This window comes from Puma concolor, chromosome A1 (assembly GCF_028749965.1).
Source record: "Puma concolor isolate L17-30 chromosome A1, mPumCon1.1.hap2, whole genome shotgun sequence".
NCBI lineage: Eukaryota > Metazoa > Chordata > Mammalia > Carnivora > Felidae > Puma > Puma concolor.
Genome location: NC_141667.1, coordinates 189,143,913 through 189,156,181, shown reverse-complemented (window position 1 = coordinate 189,156,181; position 12,269 = coordinate 189,143,913). Strand labels below are relative to the sequence as shown.

Sequence of the window (12,269 nt, the reverse complement as noted above, 5' to 3'; positions counted from 1 at the left end):
GATGACCTTCTTTCCAAAGAGGGTCACATTCTGACATAATGGGCTTAAGGCTTCAAAATATGAATGGGGGGGTGCACAACTCAACTTGTAACAGTATCTGTGAACACTATTTAAAATGATGTCCAACTCCCTACCTTCAGGGCACATGGTTGGTCTGCTAGGCCTTGCCCTCCTGTCTGTGGTGGGAGCCTGGGTCTAGTTTAGCAAATAAGATACAAGTAGAGGTAATGTGGTTACTTCTTGGCTGGAGCATTTCGTTGTCTGTTTGAGGTTGCTGAGAGCTCTCTTTCCCTCTGCTGTGGTGACCAATAGCATGTAAGATGGAACATATACCGGAAGCAACATGGAACGAGCTTTGACTCTTGATCTGCAAATAGCCTGAAAGAAAACTGAACCTTTATTATTATAAGTGACTAAGTTGTGTTACTATATCATAACCTAGTCTTTCCTGTTACAATAACTTTGAGGAATATGATTTGTTTGTATTTTGCTAAGGGCTGAATTGTGTCTCCCCAGAATTTATATGAGGAAGCCTACACTCTCAATGTGACTGTATCTGGAAATAGGGTCTTCAGTGGGTAATTAAGGCTAACAGAGATCATGAAGGTGGGACCATAATCCCATTGGACTGTGGCCTTGTAATAAGAGAAAGATCTCTCCTTCTCTTTCTCTCTCTCTCTCTCTCTTTCCCATCTCCCTATTTTTATTTCTTTCTGAATTTTCATTTCTCTCTTTCTCCCCACTCCCCTCCCCCACTTAGGGACACATGAAGACCAAGGCCGTCTGCAAGCCAGGAGGAGAACTCTCCTCAGAACCCGACCACTCCTGTGGCATTCTGATCTGGGACTTTCAGTCTCTGAACTGTGAGAAAACAAATGTCCGCCACTTAAGCCACCCCATCTGTGGTATTTTGTTAGGGCAACCTGAGCTGACGAAGTCACTTTTTTTCCTTACTTATATTGATTTGTATGTTTTCCTACTTATACTTATTTAGACTCTCATAATTTTTTCTTGTGCTTTTTCTAATCTATGAAAAATATTAGTTTTATAATTATAAAAGATTTAACACTTAAAGAAAATTCCTTCAAAGCATGCATCGTTATGCCACGTATTTTAGTAGATGTGCCACCCAGGTTATCTTTACAATGAACTAAATTCAAAGGAAAACCAAAATTCAATTCAATTTCATAGAAATGTGTTGAAAGCCACAGCTCTCGTGGCCGCTCTCCCGAAGAGCCTCACACCAATCTCCTACCTCTCTTTCTGCAGATACAGACTTTTAATGATAACACAAACCATTTCTGTACTTCACGAACTGAAACGGTGATTTGTGGTGTGGCATCGTTCTCAGTCTTCCTCGAGTGTTCCCTGAGATGGAGGTAACTGTGATAAATCGTATGACCGTTCACCAAAATTGGCTTCCGCTCCACTTCCTGGACGAGGATTAGATTGTAGAGTTCCACCAGAGTGGGGCCAATGAAATGTGAGCAGAAGCGACATAGATCTCTTTCAACCCAAAGCTCTAAGAGCCCGTGCTTTCTTCCTCACTCCTCTCCCCCTCGCTCTGGGTACTGGCAATCGCTCCCTATGCCTAGGTCACAGGGAAGACAACAGAGGGCAGAGCCTCAGGCCAAGTCCAGTAGGCTTGGAACATGAGCTGGGAAGTCTGTTGTTATAAGCCACCGCGATTTTGGAGCGTTTCTTTTTTAACAGCTACACATCCTAGCCCATCCTCACCTATACAATGTTGGGCACGCTGTGTGAGACTCGGTGTGTGTCGTCTGTGTCTGTACACATGGCACAGGCTAGCTTTTCCTTGGGACAACATGTGTGACAGACACAGACATAAAGCACTCTGTTCTCCCTTTAGGGGAATCTTGGTGCTGCAGCAGTTGAGGGTATTGTCAGCAAACGTCCTTCAGTTCTCAGTCCTTCAGGGTCTGCCTCAGCTGCAGAGAACCATCTCTACCAACGTCATATCCTTCCTAGGCTGGCCCACATCTGGCAGCCGAGGGAGGTAGGGGTGTAAACGTCCGGCCAATGAAGGATAGCTCTGTGGGGTCATTCAGCTCTAGAGCCCCCTGTGAAATCTGTCAGGTGTGGGTGGGCCCGCACCCCAGCCTGGATCCTTCCTTTGCCCAATCCTACTTCCTTCGCTTCTCATCCACAGGTGTCGACCGCAAGGGCACTTCCTAACAAACCTTTTGCACATTCAGCTGTTTCAGAGTCTTCTTCCCAGAGAACCCAGTCTGCCCCCAACATGCCTACCTTTAAAGAAAATGAGAGAAGTGAGTGTGTGTGTGTGTGTGTGTGTGTGTGTGTGTGTGTATACACACATATGCTGCCAGTGGGTCTCTGTGCCTCGTTGTCTCCCCCACTTTCCTCCTTTGGTGACCCATTTGTTCATAAATATGCCATTATTACTAATTAGCTGCAGCCAACCTCTGCTCCTGTGGGCCTTGGAGACTGTCTACCTTCCTCTAGCAGGTATGACAAATGTGCGAGTAAAACTGGCAGAGTGTGACCTCGTTTCTTTGTTTAAAGTTGTTGGGAATAAGAAGGACCATTCAGAGGTCAAGAGGCTGGGCCACTTTAATTTTTGTGTTTTATTTATTTTTAGATTCTTCGGTATATTAAAAACTGAAAAAATGCCGAGTGTCACAAATTGTGTGGCGTATGCTGAATATTTACATTTAACAGATTCATTCCTTTAGCCCAAAATACAAGGCAGTGTAATTACTTTCACATTGACCAAAATAATTATAGGATTTATCATAGACTATGAACTCCTGGCACTACAGGTAGTACTGTCTTGTACACGTTTGGGTTTGTTTTTGTTTGTTTTCAATCCATGGGTCACATCCCCCTCAGCGGGCCATGAAATCAATTAGTGGGTGAAAAACAGGGCAACCAAAGTGGAAAAAACTCCTTCACCCCCTGTCCCTCCAGCCAAGGTGAACTAACTGAAAATTTTTATGTGGGATTTGTGACTGTCCCCTTCTAGCTGATGCAGTCTCCTAATTTATCCCGACTTTCTCCACTCTTCCCAGGCCTTCTCCTTCACCTCCATCTGTCCTGATTGCAACCAACACTTTAAAAACCTTCCAGTTGCACGCAATGGAACATAAATACATGCTACATTGCATGTGGTAATGGTTAAAGTATTATTTGTTCTGGGTGGTGATGTAAAGTAGATTTCTTACCGAGGCATGTATTAAAATGTTTGAGAACTAGTATCTTAATGTATATATTTGGGCTGAGTGTTGGATGTCTCCTTTTAATATCATCTGTGTGCCTCTATGATGGAGTATTCATATTCTTTTTTTTTTAATTTTTTAAAATGTTTCATTTATTTTTGAGAGAGAGACAGAGAGAGAGTGCGAGTGGGGGAAGGGCACAGAGAGGAGGAGACACAGAATCCGAAGTAGGCTCCAGGCTCTGAGCTGACAGCACAGAGCCCGACACGGGGCTCAAAGTCACAAACTGTGAGATCATGACCTGAGCCGAAGTCAATGTTTAACCGACTGAGCCACCCAGGCGCCCCTATATTCTTTTTGAGATGATGTTAAAAGTCAAATTTTGAGTCAGCTGATAAAGGTAAGACTTGGGGCAAAAGAATCTTCTAGTCCTCTTCCAAAAGAGGCTTCTTTGCCCCCGTTGCCTGTTCTTCTTACTCCTTCACCGAAGCATAAAGTTACACGTTATATGGTTTCAAGGAATAGTCTAAACCTCATTGCTGTGACTTTACAAAAACTGCGGAGAAGCAAAAGGAAAGGGTCTTTTATTGCAATTTCTTTCTCAGACACATAACCCTAGCAGAGCGGCTAACGGTAACTCAGTGAGAATGGTGGTTCAGTCCCGCAGATCTTTCTGGTGGACGTACTGGTAAATAGCTTGCCATTCTTCCTGTTGTATAGTTAGAAAATTGACGTTCAGAGAGGTAACAAAACCACATAGGTATTAAATGCCATAAATAGATTTTCTGACTTGTATTCCAATGGCTGTTTATTCAACAATAATTTGTCAAGGATGCGCTATGTTCTGGAAAATATGTGTTAGGCCTGAAGGATATTGCACTGAGAGAGACATGGTGTCTGCCTTCAAGGAGCTTAATCACTCTGGTACTAAAAGTACCTTTAAAACTCAATCAAAATATAGTAAGATAATATAGCCATAACAGCTACCACTTATAGAGCACTTATTCTGGGGGCAGGTGTGGCGTCTACACAGTGCTGTGGAGACCGTGAGAAGAAAGTCTCTTTCAGGGTAGGGATCAGGTAAGCTTTTGCATTCCTGGGAAAGGATAGTTGGAATGTCCAGTAGCCAGAGGAGACAGCACGGGCCCTCAGAACAGTGGGAACTGTGTGTGCAGAGGAAATGGCTGGGTGACAGAGAGCCTTCTGTTACCAGGATGCATGCACGACTTTGGCTATGCAGTAGGGAAAGGAAATCAGGAATATTCCAGAATTTCTACTTGGACACCAAGGTGGGAGGTAGGATGGAGGCAATTACTGAACTTGAGAAGTTTGTTTAAGATTCAGTGTTGGGATCTTAAAATGGATATTCACTGTCCAGAAGAATTAGCACGTTCTAAACTGTTAGGTTTGTATTTGTCATAAATGACTAGGTTGTAGGAAAAGCTGGTTAAAGTCAGGTTTTTTTGTTGTGACTGGCTTTGCAGAATTTATTTGGAAAAGAAGAATACATCTTGGGATACTTCAATATGCAAACTTTTCCATGGAGGGCTCTTGTCTCTTGATTTAAATTCTATAGCTAAAAGATTGAGGAAATAAGAGAACTCAGTTTTAAAATGTTTATATAAATATAAGAAACCAATGCAATAGGTGGACAATGGACAGGTAATTACCAGAAGATGCAGTCTTGTTGAATGAAAACAGGATACAGTTGAAAATAAAATTTGTATTCAATGACGCTTGAATAGCTCTGTCATTACTTTGTTATGTTAGTCATTATTTGGGTGGATCTACAAGGGATATAACACCATTATGTAGAAATAAATTTTTATTTACTTCAAAGATTTCCTTTTTAAGCAATCTCTACATCCAAAGTGGGGCTCGAACTCACAACCCTGAGATTAAGACTCACATGCTCCACCGACTGAGCTAGCCAAGCTCACCTAAAAATAAGTTTTCATGAGTATGAAAGTATAAATCTGGAGGACGCCTGGGTGGCTCAGTCGGTTAGGTGTCCGACCAACTCAGGTCATGATGTCATGGTTCCTGAGTTCAAGCTCTGCATTGGACTCTCTGCTGTCAGTGCAGGGCCCGCTTGGGATCCTTCATTCCCGCTGTCTCTGCCCTTCCCCCGCATGCTCGCGCGCGTGCACTCTCTCTCTCTCTCTCTCTCTCTCTCTCAAAAACAAACGTTAAATAAAAGTATAAGTCTGTAGCAGTCAAAACATGTGCTAAATGGGAAAAAAAAATTCAATTACTGACTAAAGCCCTTTTCATTATTTTTCTATTATATTTTTAATGTTTATTTATTTTGAGAGAGAGAGAGAGAGAGAGAAAGAGAGAGAGAGAGCATACTGGGCAGAGAGAGAGGAGGAGAGAGAATCCCAAGCAGGCTTCACGCTCAGCGCAGAGCACAACATGCGGCTCAATCTCATAACTGTGAGATCATGACCTGAGCTGAAATCAGGAGTTGGGCATTTAACCAACTGAGCCACCCAGGTGCCCCAAGCCCTTTTGTAAACTGGTGAAAATAGAGTATGCTGTGCTTTTTAGAGAACAAATGGAGGTAATATTTTAGAAAAGGAAAGCAAGGCAGGAAGGAAATGTATACACACTGTGTTCCTGCTGTATGTGTATCGACATACTTCCTCTCCACATACTGCCTTCATATGCAACTATAAAGCAAATATCTGTTATGCAGAATTCAAACGACCAGAGATCTCAGATAACCAGTATCAATACTACACAAATATAATTGGAATTCTTAATGATGATTCTGTGACTCTGAAGGATCTTGCCATGCCTCTGGGATCCTCAAGGCTGTATTATTAAATTATGTCAAGGTCCATATTAGTGTTAATTATGTTTTATTATATTATTTGAACATTGGTTATCCTTCTGTGCTATACATTGTTACCCTCCTTTGACCTGATAGCTAATTAACTATGTTTTAATTTGCTGTGTGTAAATTTTGTGAAAAAAGTACATTAACATGCACATTTGATTTCATAACTGATCTTCAGCTGTGAGTGTAAATGTGGCATTTGATAAAACATCCCACTAATATGAAAAGAATATAACCTAGATGCACTATTACTGTCTTATATATATATTTTCTTCTACATTACCTTTTTGAGGCATTTGGCAGGAAAAAGGTGGGGTTTTTTTTTTGGTTTACAAAAAAATCAAGATATAATGTTAGCATATGGCATCAGTGAGCCCTGGTCACTGTCTGGTTTACTATTCTGTTCTCTAGCTTATGCTCTTTAGCTCTGTTTATCTCTTTAGTTCCAAGTTTGATCTTTGGTGATAATACCAAAGACACGTCTCGGAACAATCAACATTTGGCAGAATGTGCTTTCTAATTCTAAGTTTGCAGACCATAATAACCAAGGTAGGGTGTTCAAGTCAGGGAACCCATCCTTTTGGAGCCCTCTCCTCTAAACTAGCTCCAATTTGAAGGAATGATAAGAGGTTTGTTTTCAGGATAGTAATAATGGCCAGCTGCTTACTGGATTCCACTTACTGGATTTCAGTCAGTCTTAAGAGCTTTAAGTGCTTCTGCTCATTTAATTCACAGTACAACCCTGTGAGATTGTTACTGTTTTACTTTTGAGAAAACTGTGGTTCATTCGTTCATTTAGCAAGTGCATATGTAACACATACTATCTGCCAGGCACCAGTCTAGGTTTGGGCCTAGCAAAGAGTAAAATAGACACAGAGTTCCCGCCTTCTTAGAGTCTACATTTGCTGTAGCCTCCAAAAAGGTTTTGAGAACTTGGGAACCTCAAGCTAGAGTGCCTTTTGAACTCTAAGCCAAAATGTCACAGAATCTATTTGGCTCAGCGAGGGTTTCTGAGTGTCTACTGTGCATGCTCAGTGGGAACAGCCTAAGACTGAGAGTCAGACATCCTCACGATGTGTCTTTGGGCAAGTTCCCAAGCTTCTCTGACTGTATGGGTACTAGATGAGGTATCACTGAGTTACTCTACTTTTGTAATGGTTCTTTGTGCCTAAAACCTTTAGATACAGTCTATAAAAATATATGTACTCCAGAAACATTTGTAGATGCTGACTTTGAGGAATGTAAACCTTCTGTAGGATTATGTAGTTTGAAAGTTTATTATTAAGCTTTGGATTAATAATTAGAAAGATTGGAAAGATGCTATTATTTCAGTTTTACATTTGTGAAAACTGAGGTGAAGTGGCTTGCCCTAGGACACAGAAGGGACAAACATTGGGACAAAGACTCAAGTTCCTCTCTTCCTGGGGGTGCCTGGGTGGCTCAGTAAGTTAAGCATCCAACTCTTGATTTCAGCTCAGGTCATGATCTCATGGTTTGTGAGTTCAAGCCCCACATGAGGCTCCATGCTCTCAGTGCAGAGCCTGCTTGGGATTCTCTCTTCCTCTGTCTGCCCCTCCCCTGCTCTCTCTCTCTCTCTCTCTCTCTCTCTCTCTCTCTCTCTGTCTCTCTCAAAATAAATGAATAAGCTTTAAAAAATCCTGTCTTCTCACAAATTCTGGCCCAGCTCTGTCTCTATTTGGAAGGTAAAACTGAGCTTGTCTTGGAAAGAATTATTAATCTTTTAGTGTATTCAAGATACTGTGAACAAAGATAAATGGAATACGGACTCTACTTTGTAGCACTTGTAGTTCAGCAGTAGGGGAAACACTTATACATAAAAACTTCTAAAAAGGAATAAAATGGTAAGAGTCTTAAGGAAGATTAAAATATGTGGCAATGCGAATTGGTTGGTAGGATAAATTATTTTAAGTGGGCATAAAAAAAGATTAGATAGAAAAACACCATTTAAGCTTGTCATATATGAACATATGGAGTGTGTGTGTGTGTGTGGGGGGGGGGGTATTCTAAGTGATAGCCTAAGGTAAGTTATGGAAATAGGAAAGGATTAAGAAACAACTCAGAATTCAGTTTAGCCGGAGCATAAGCTGTGTAAGGGTAGCAGTAGAAAGGCCGGTGAGACGGGCTTGAGGCCACTGGTGAAGGTCCCCAGGAATTGGACTTTGCTTTGTAAGCTCTTAGGAGCCAAAGGACATTTTGAGCAAGGGAGTGTATGATCAGAGTTGTGCTTCAGGAGATCCAAACCATCAACAGTGTATAAAATGGATTGGATTATGGAATAAAAAGGCAGAGTGTTGTGCATGCTCCATGGTGCCAGGAATAAGAGAGGTGGATCTATATAGACTGGAATACTGAAGGATTTTGCTAGAGCAGGGATAACTTGGTCTGGACTTCGAAGAATGGCCAGATCTGCTAGGGAGAGGTCTTGGTGGATGAGGATGAGCATTCATCCTTCTAGCATTCATTCTCATCAGGACCGTGGTCGTTTTAGGAATAAAAAGACATACGCCCTTTGAAGAGCAAAATGAATAAACAGAAGGGCCCCCCAGAGTGAATCTGAGGGTTCAGAAAGCTCTGGAATCAACCAAGGAAGTAGAGTCAGGGGCCAGAGATGCCTCTGGGGCTGCATGACCTAATCCTGGGGCGAGTTGAGGCCCCGAGACAGGAATTTGACTCTTAAGGAGAATGTGAGGCTTTATGGTATTCCCAATCGCATCAAAACTTAAACAGTCATCACTAGATTTATAGAGGATGGATGGACAAGATTAGACCAGGTGGCTGGACAAGACTCAGAAGCTCAGCCTGAAGCAATGTAGCTCTGCTAGGAACAGCTGGGAAACAGCTGCAGCCAACAGCCCCTGCTGGCAAGCTACTGCCAGCGACAGGCGTGCTCAGCACCCGGAGAAGTGACATGAAACCTGCAACGCGAAGCACTGGGCATCAGACCTTCCAGGCCAAACCTGAGACACACATTAGGAGGCCTCTTTCTGCTGGTTGACTTACTGTATTTCACTTGCCCAGGGAGGAAAAATGCCAGCAGATTATCTTTCTTGCTTCAAAAGGAGACCAGGAACCTCCATTTTGAGTTTCTTAGGTCTTATATGTCATTGTTGTCTACACAGCAAGCCTCCTGCAACTGACAGACTTTAATGTGTTAGTGTGTTTGTGTTTACGAAATTGCCAGGATGTTGTCGGGCTGATTCATCATTTTACATTCCTACCAGCAGTGTATGGTACCATCCTTTCCAACGGTTGGTATGGTTGGTTAGGCTTTAAAGGGTTAGTCATTCTAATAGTGGTATCTATCATTGTGTTAATTCTCATTTCCCTAAAGGATCTTCTCATGTGCTTACTTGCCATCATATACCTTCTTCGATGAGGTGTCTCCTCAAATCTTTTGCCCGTTTTACCGTTTTAAAAATTGGATGCTTGCCTTCTTTTTAGTTCTAAAGATTCCTCGTATATTTTAGATACAAGTCTGTGATCAGACCTATACTTTGCAAATATTTTTTCCCAGTTTTTGGCTTCTCTTTTTATTTTCTTAACAGTATCTTTTAAGAGCAGAAGCTTTGTAATTTTGATGAAGTTTTTGCTTTCTCCTTCCCCCATCTCTCTGATTCTTTCCGATCCAAAAACAAGGCAGATTCTGTTGGCTCACCGTGGCTGATGTTTGAACAGGGCCATGCTGGGTCAAGTTGCACCTGAGTTTAGTTCAGGCATTCCCCCTTATATGTTTGTGATTCCATAGTTTTTGTGGCAAAGAGTACAGGAATTGAGTGAAAGAGGACCATGGAAGGTGAAGGTTTTGTGGGAACTCTCATCAGATCTTCAGTTTGCCCAAGATTAGCACTCAACCCATTCCAAAGGATTTTGAGGAAGTTTCTCTTATATTCATTAAAAGCAGATTCCTTGACAATTGTCTTTTTGGACATTTGGATCTGGTGCAAAATGTGACTTACGTAGGAAGGGAAGATTTGAGTCTGAGCCTTGTGACTTAGGGTGGTAGATTTCCTTGAAGGCCACTTCAAGTGACTTCAAAGTATTGACTACTCCTGATATTTGAGTCATTCTCCAAACCCTTCAGAGGCAAAGTTGCTTCTTGTTAATAAATTTATTTATTTATTTAGAGGGATAGAAAGTCAAGGCTAAGAACAGCTAGTCTTAATTTCCGGAAAAATATCTGGAATATTCTTTAAAAACTGTATTTCATGATCCTCTAAAAACTGTTTCTAAAAATGTGTTCCTATACCAGAACAGATAGTTGTTTCCAGCCCCGTACTTACTGAATCAGAACATCTAGTCTGCGGGTCTCCCTGTGATTCTTCTGTACATCCACACTTTAGAAATTAGGGAGAAATGGCTTTTCTTGTGTGTTTGATCAGTTATACAATGTGAATGCTGGCCTTTGTGCTGGGGCAAAAGGATCACAGGAAGGCAGACTTTATAACCAATTTCATGCTTTTTATAATCAAAATTGTGTACTTCTAGAGACGGTGTAGGAAAGCAGGATGAGAATCCCACACCGACCCCTGGGGCAGAAGGGGTTAAGTTGCAGGATGCTAACTAGCAGGACTGGATTATTACCTGCTCTAGGCAGGAATGCACCTAAGTCTATTGGCTGCAGGCAACAGAGTCCCTAAGGGGTGTGGGGCAGAGGCATCCGTGGTTGGGAGGCATTATTTACTGCCTATTCTGTGGGGCTGAGAAAAGTGGATGTCATTTTATTGAAGTCAGAAGGAGTGGAGAATGGCAGAAGTCATTTCCTAGAGGTTTGGCATTTGGCTGCAGAGGTATAATACATGTCAAAGAATGGCTTTTTATTTTCTTTCCTAACAAAATACAAACCTTCTTGTAATGCTAAAAAAGAAATGGTGTTTATCATGAAATACAAAAAGCTTCAGACAAGTATGACATCCCATTTATCCACGATGTGAGACCATCCAAAGCCAATAATAGAGCTTTCCATATATTGGATATACACTGTACTTTCCCACTTCCTCATGACTGTGTATGTATTTTCTCTTAACACTTATCAACATTCTATCCATTTTCCAAGGATAGACTTAAATGCCAAGTACCACCCGACTGTAGTCCCGCCCTACCCACGCCCCCCCCCCCTCACCCCCCCCCCCCATCCTCCACATCTTGCTGCTATATACTTTCAACTCTTCCTTCTGACAGGAGGTCATTGCCTTGCCCAGATTAAGTCTTCTCACTGTTCTTATAGTGCCAGGCACAGGATCTGTTTCAGTGCACTTGCCGTATTTTCCCCAACGTCTGAAATGTTTTTCCCCCTCTCTGCTCTTTTAATACAACTCATATTTTTGATCAGAATAAATCCCACACCTTTCTCAAATTTTTGCTTGACCATGGAAGTCGATCATTATTTCTGCCTCCTCTGCTATTATAAGAATCTCTATCTCTGTACAGATCTGTATCTGTATCATTTTTCATGATTTGTATGATTTATTATCTTTTCATGAGTTTTATCTTTCCAACCAAATTTAAGTTTCTTGTAGGCTATATGTCTTCAGCTTCTTCATGTTCCTCCATAAGACTGTCATAGAAATCTAGCAATTCTAATGTTTCCTGGTGAAATTCAATACAAAGAGAAGATTCTAGAGGCTAGAGTAACACACACACACACACACACACACACACACACACACACACACACACAGAGCTATGTTCTAATCTGCCATTTAGAACATATCTGAATCATACCTGTACTTCTCCTATCTCACCAGATGGTGAGCATCTAGGTGGCAAGGAATCTTGTGTATATCTTTAAATTCATAGTTGACAGTGAATTCATATTTGTTGAATTGATGATTAGAATGGATCTTTTTACGACACCAAAAAACATGATATACCCTACTCTTACCTCTCAGCATTCTTTTTCTTTCTTTCTGTTTTCCTTCCTTCCTTCCTTCCTTCCTTCCTTCCTTCCTTCCTTCCTTCCTTCCTATGTGCTTTTAAAACTGTAATATCAATGAATAGAACTGCTTAGAATTGGATATAGTACCTTGCATATACCCTACTGTTTCACACCTCTGTGTCTTTGTTCAGAAAGTGAGTGCCCTCTGGAACGCTTTATCTTTATTTGGCCAACTTTATAATGTTCTTCAGGCCTCAGCTCAGAGTCTCCTCTAGGAAATCTGATCTGAACCCTTAAGAGTTACGTTGCTTTTCTGCTACGTTTCCAGAGCAAC

General features: G+C 41.6%; 1 long non-coding RNA gene across 1 annotated transcript; it reads left to right on the top strand.

Annotated features, from left to right (window-relative positions):
* The first annotated feature begins 895 nt into the window (after window positions 1-895).
* On the top strand, window positions 896-3,234 carry LOC147584682 (uncharacterized). Its single transcript, XR_015252380.1, has 2 exons — window positions 896-1,379; window positions 3,051-3,234. It is a non-coding gene; the product is annotated as an uncharacterized LOC147584682 (long non-coding RNA).
* Window positions 3,235-12,269: the final 9,035 nt, after the last annotated feature.